Here is a 6,000-nt window from a genome sequence, read left to right as displayed (position 1 = left end):
AAGTCTGGCTGTCTACAAAAAATATCAGACTGAAGCAACCTTGTAAGAAGTTGGGCCCTAAGTTCATCGGGCCGTTTTTCATCATCAAGCAGGTCAATTCTGTGGCATTCAGGCTAAAAATTCCGCGCTCTTTGCGAATCCCCAACACGTTTCATTGTGCTCTATTGAAACCAGTACTTTATCCAAATCAAGTCCAGTCTTCGAGTTTATCTGGGAGAAGTGCTAGCGAGCCACGAAGATACGTTGTTCAGAAAATCCTGGATTCTAAAAAGGTGCAAGGGCAAGTGCACTTCCTAGTGCAGTGGAGGAATCGCGGGTTAGAAGAACGGTCTTGGGTCCCTCGGAGACAACTTCATGCCCCTAAACAGCTGAATGAGTTCTTCAAGAAATTTCCAAGAAAACATGGATGTCGGGGTGCCTTGACCCCTCCTCAAGGGGGGGGTACTGTCACGAGCCGCGGCGGTACTCACAGCCACCGCGGCTCGCTTCTGGCTCCCCCTGGCGTCCCGGCCGTCACCTTGACGCCCGGGACGTCATTTCCTCCTAAACCCCGGCCGTTGCCAAGGCAACGGTCGGACTCTGTACAAAGCAGCGCCGCGTCCCAGCAACAGGGGGGCAGCTGGGCGCGTGTGCACGGGTCTGCAGTAACCTGATGTCTATTAGGTCTGCAGTATTTAGTTAACAGGCATTAGCCTGCAGCTGTCCTCTTCATGGTCCTGATTGGCCTGTTGCTCTGGCAGACAATTAGTCTGCAGCTATGTACCTCCCAGGGGCAAACCCTGATTGGCTGTTGTCTGTATTTAAGGCAATGAGGTCTGCTGCCTCATTGCCGGTTATAGCTTCTGTGCTCCAGTCTGCTGACCTGCTTGTTCTAGTTCCTGTATCCTGATATCTATATTTGACTTCCCGTGTTTGACCCTTGGCTTTGTATTGGACTTCGCTCATGTTTCCTGTGACCCTGATCCTTGGCTTGTTTACCCGTTCCGCTACCTTGCCTGTGACCTCTGACCTCAGCTTGTTCATCAATACTGATACCTGCTTCCGGCCTTTGACCTCTGCGTGGACCTGACTCTTCTTGCCTGGGTTCTCCCCAGCCAGTACACACTTCACGACCCTCTGTCAGTCTGCAGCCCAGTCTGTCCCCACCATCAGGGGCTCCAGTGAACACCTGACTGGCAGAGTAGACCCCGGGTTGTGTTGTGCCGGCTGGAGGGGTTCCTAACACAGAGAAGAAAAGGAAATGTACGGATGGATGGGATTATTGGTAAGAAAGATTAATATCTACTAATATCATGATAAAAGAGCATCATCTATAACCACATTATAGGTAGCTCATCTGGCTATCACCAATACAGTGATTCGGTTATGTCATAGATTATGTATCTGTAAGAAGATATTTCTATTGCAATAAGCAATGTCAAAATAAACATTGTGTGGTTTGAAAATGTTTAAATAAATGTCCAGTTACTTAATTTATTTTTCAAACCTGTTCACAGTATGGAAGATTAATCGGTATATAAGGACTTGCTGATTGGGCAGTAACATAGCCATAGTTTTTTTTTTTTGCCTCGCTGCTGCCCGCAGTCTCCTGCTTGATACCACCTACTGTTCCTGCTTCAGCTACCCTGCCGCCATCACCTCCTACCTCAGGTCGAGGCTCGGACCCACTCTCCGTTCGGATTGTCTACTCTGGTCCTGACGCCTCTTTACTCCTCCTGAATCGGTCTCCTGTTCCAGCCTCCTGATGCCTCCTGGTTCGGTCCATTGCCCTTTTTCGCTCCTCCGGTCCTGCGTGCCTCTGACAGTCTTCCACTTGCTCCTCCCTGCTTTGGATCTCTTTTCCTGCCCGGTGCACCCCTGAAATCAGTCTATCCACCCACTGCTTGGCCTCCACTGCTCCTGTGGACTCTCATTCTGGTCCTCCTGCTCCTGTGGACACCCATCCTGGACATCCTGCTCCCGTGGACACTCATGCCCTGGATGTACTGGTGAACACTCTGCTTTTCGTGATTGTTATCTATGCTGACTGTTATTGTACTATCTTTAGCTTTCCCTGACTGTTTTTCCTCTGCATTTACCACTTCATTTTCTGATTATCCTATTTGCTCTGTCTTGTTTATTACTCACTATTGCTGTACCTTATTGTTTTAATTGGTCATTTGGTTATTTATTATTGATCCCCATTTACTGTTTTATCCTCGTTTCATGGAAACCTTTACACTTGTATCCTCTTCTGGGTGCTTCTGATGCTCCTTGCTTCTGTCTCTACACTCCGTCCTCCACGCCTGGTACCGGCTCCTTGTAGCCCTCCTTTGCCACTATTACCATGCGTTTTATTTCTACTTAGCATAGTTTCTCTTAACCCTTATCTTATTCTTACTTCACTCTATACTGCCTTTGCCACTACCTCTCTGTTCTCTCTGGGGCCAACCCCGTTGCTTTACTCTGTTCCTTAATCCCTATTTACTCACCTTCTGTTCTACTTCTTATCTACTTATTTACTTTTTCTTGTCTTCTGTTTTGTTTACATACTAATTTATTAATATATAAAATAATTAATAATAAATAAAAGAATAAAGATCCATAATAATAAAGAAATACATGATTTACTATATGAAGATTATAGCCGGCATATTGAAATATTTTTTTATTTTTATTTATTATTTATCTTTTATTACTTATATTTATTGTGTATTTTTAACATTTGTATATTTTATGTGTAATGGTTATTTACTTTATTTTATTTTATTTATTTTTTATAAATTTCAGCAAGATACTAAGGTGTTAATGATTGAGACTCGTCACATAACTATGTCTCTCATATAATAATCAACACTCCACTAATCAAAAAAAGGTGCTCCTACGTAAATAGTAGGGCTTTACAGAGAGGACTCTTATGCTTTGAAAAATCTGGTGAACCAGACGAAACGCATCAGTGAGTCCTTTTATTTGGATATCCAGGACCCACTGACCTATAATCCTTTTGCATCAGCGCTATCTAGGAACTTTTTTCTCAGGAACCTTTCTTCAATAGTTGTCCCCGTGCGGACTGAATTCGGGTGCGCACCCAGAAGACAGATGACCGTGTATCATCGGGACTGACTGCCTGCGATTCCTATGGAGGGTATATGAGTCCCCATTTATTATTATCGATATATGCAGATGTTGTCCAGCGGAATGTTCAGAGATGAAATAGACTGACTCAGTGCAAGGCCGGATTAAGGGAATGGAGGCCCCTGGGCTAAGGGCGCCTCCATACCCCCTTGAGGCCCCCAATGTGAGCCACCCGCCGCCCCCCTGTACCCCGTGAGGGCCCCCCCAAGCGCTTACCTGTCACTGTAGTCCTCCGCCCCGGTGCACTGTAAGCTCCTTACTGAGGAGATCTCGCGAGAGTTCACTCGCGAGATCTCCTCAGTAAGAAGATTACTGAGCGCCGGGGACGGAGGACTACAGTGACAGTGCTCAGCAGCATTGATCGGGCTGGGTCAATAATGCTGCTGAGGACTTTGAAGGGCCCCCTGGATGCCCGAGGCCCCTGGGCTATAACCCAGTTAGACCTCGGGTTAATCCGGCCCTGACTCAGTGTATGGTGCAGGTACCTTCTATATATTTCATGGTTCCTGAGAATATTATTCCCTGATTCCATTTGGCGCTATAGAGGTTCAGATTGGGATGGATAGCTAATACATCAATATATTCATTGGACCTTATGAGATATCTTTTTGCTTCATTTCGCTTATTCATAAGTCATTCTAATTGATCATTTGCCAATGGTTGCCTATATCTTTTACATCCTGTGTGTTATTGGCTGCTTTTTTATACGTAATTGACATGGGCTTGATCAACATTTCAATGTTACAATAAATGATTTATGATTTTTCATATGCCGGCTATCTGGTTATATATATATCTAGTATATTAAATTCATCCCTCGGTCGGTATTTGCGCTAGTTGTTTTTGTCTTCAGTATTGTTTGTAATTGTGGGTTTGCCAATCTCTTTTTTCCAGCTGCATTACTCACAGGTTCCTATTCATTTACACTTTTTAGCGCCTGCACAACTTTTTGGTTTTTCTACATACTAATTTATTGTTTTCTCTGTTCTCTTAGTCCTCAACTTTGCTCTGGCCATTCTGCCCTTTCCCTTGCTCCCTGTTCCCCTGTCTCTCACCATGCCACCCCGCTCCGCTCTTATACTCATGCTCTTCCCTCGCCACCTTCATGGCCCCAACTCTCACTGTCCCATCACTCATCTTCCCCCTCGCTCCATCAACCCTGACAATCTTATCCACAACTCCCCACTTCCCTCCCTCCCCTTCTCATGTGCCCTCTGGAACTCCAGGTCCATCCATAACAAACTCCTCTCCATTCATGACCTCTTCATCTCCAACTCTCTTAACCTCCTCACCATCACTAAAACCTGGCTTTCTTCTTCTGACACTGCCCCACCTGCCGCTCTCTCCTATGGGGTCTCTCCTTCACCCACTCCACCTGATGGGCGACCGGGAGGAGGAGTGGGCCTCCTCCTATCCCCTAGCTGCACATTTCGGGTCATTCCCACTATACCTTCCCTCTCTTTCTTTCTCCTCCTTTGAAGTACACTCCATCCATCTCTTCTTCACCATCCACCTCCGTGTCATCTACCGTTCCCCTGGCCACACCTCCCTCTTCCTTGACAACTTCGCTGCCTAGCTCCCTCACTACCTTTCCTCCGATCTTCCCTCCATCATACTTGGCGACTTTAACAAACCTATTGACAACTGCTCTGACCCTGCCACCATAAAACTTAGTCCACTCAGTGGACCTCTTCCCCCACCGACTCTCTTGATCACTCCCTGGACCTCGATTTCTCTCATCGCTGCGATCTCTCTGACTACTCCAACTCTCCCTTCCCACTCTCTGACCACCATCTCCTCTCCTTCACTCTGTCCCTCTCCCAGGCTCCCACCTCGCCTAAATCTACCTTCACTAGGTGCAACCTTGATGCTATTGACCCTACCACTTTCTCCTTCTCTCTCAAAACTCTCCTTTCACCTTTTCCCTCCCTGGTCTTCCCTGACCAGGCGTCCTCTCTCTACAACTTCTCCCTCACTACTGCCCTGGATGCTGTTGCCCCAGCCTCCTCTATCTGCCAGTGTGGCCTTATTCCCCAACCATGGCACTCCAAACTCACCAGCTTCCTCCAAAAGTGTTCTCGCACTGCTGAACGCCTCTGGGGGAAATCTCGCTCCCTGGCCGACTTCCTTCACTTTAAATTTATCATCACCTCATTCTGCTCCGCCCTCTCCCTTGGTAAAAAATCCTTCTTTAAGTCCCTCATTTCTTGTTAGTCCTACAATCCCCGCCGCCTCTTTGCCACATTTAACTCCCTCCTCTCTCCACCCCCCCTCCCATCCCGCCTTCCCTCTCTGCTTCTGACTTTGCCACCTTTATTCTTCTAAAATTGAGGCCATCAGGCTGAACATCTCCTCCTCCCATCTCTCTCCATCCTCCCTTTTCCCTTCACATCCCCCCAACAACCAACTCTGGTGCTCCTTCTGCCCTACATCAGGTGAAGAAGTTTACTCACTTATTCTATCCTCTCCACCCTCTACCTGTCCTCTCGATCCTATCCCCTCTCGCCTCCTCTGCTCTCGCTCCCACTGCCTGCTCTTACCTCGCTCACCTCTTCAACCTATCACTCTCCTCTGGTGTAGTCCCCTCCTCATTTAAACACACTCTTATCTCTCCCATCCCATGTAAATGACTGACTGATTTGTGTGTTAGATTGACTGACTTGTGTAACTGACTCACTGACCTGTGTGTAAGTGACTGACATGAATATATAACTATATGTAAGTAAATATATATGTTTACTTCAAACTTAAAAATCTAAATTCCATTAAAGCCACTTATTATGCAAAACTAAGAGTTATAAAAACACACAAAACTGCAATAAATAAAGCAATATTCCCTGGAGGTGATTAAGATAGTAATAAAACATATGAGACAGTAGCAGGCAT

General features: G+C 46.4%; 1 long non-coding RNA gene across 1 annotated transcript in view; it reads left to right on the top strand.

Moving 5' to 3' along the window:
• The first annotated feature begins 3,064 nt into the window (after positions 1-3,064).
• The window catches only part of LOC142157756 (uncharacterized), a 69,775-nt gene continuing 66,839 nt past the window's right edge, over positions 3,065-6,000 (top strand). The window contains exon 1 of the long non-coding RNA XR_012692610.1: positions 3,065-3,124. This is a non-coding gene — a long non-coding RNA (uncharacterized LOC142157756). The remainder of the gene's footprint in view (positions 3,125-6,000) is intronic.

The sequence above is a fragment of the Mixophyes fleayi genome, chromosome 5 (genome assembly GCF_038048845.1).
Source record: "Mixophyes fleayi isolate aMixFle1 chromosome 5, aMixFle1.hap1, whole genome shotgun sequence".
In the NCBI taxonomy this organism is placed as follows: domain Eukaryota; kingdom Metazoa; phylum Chordata; class Amphibia; order Anura; family Limnodynastidae; genus Mixophyes; species Mixophyes fleayi.
Note: the sequence above shows the minus strand (reverse complement) of the source record. Positions and strands in the feature narration are given on the sequence as shown.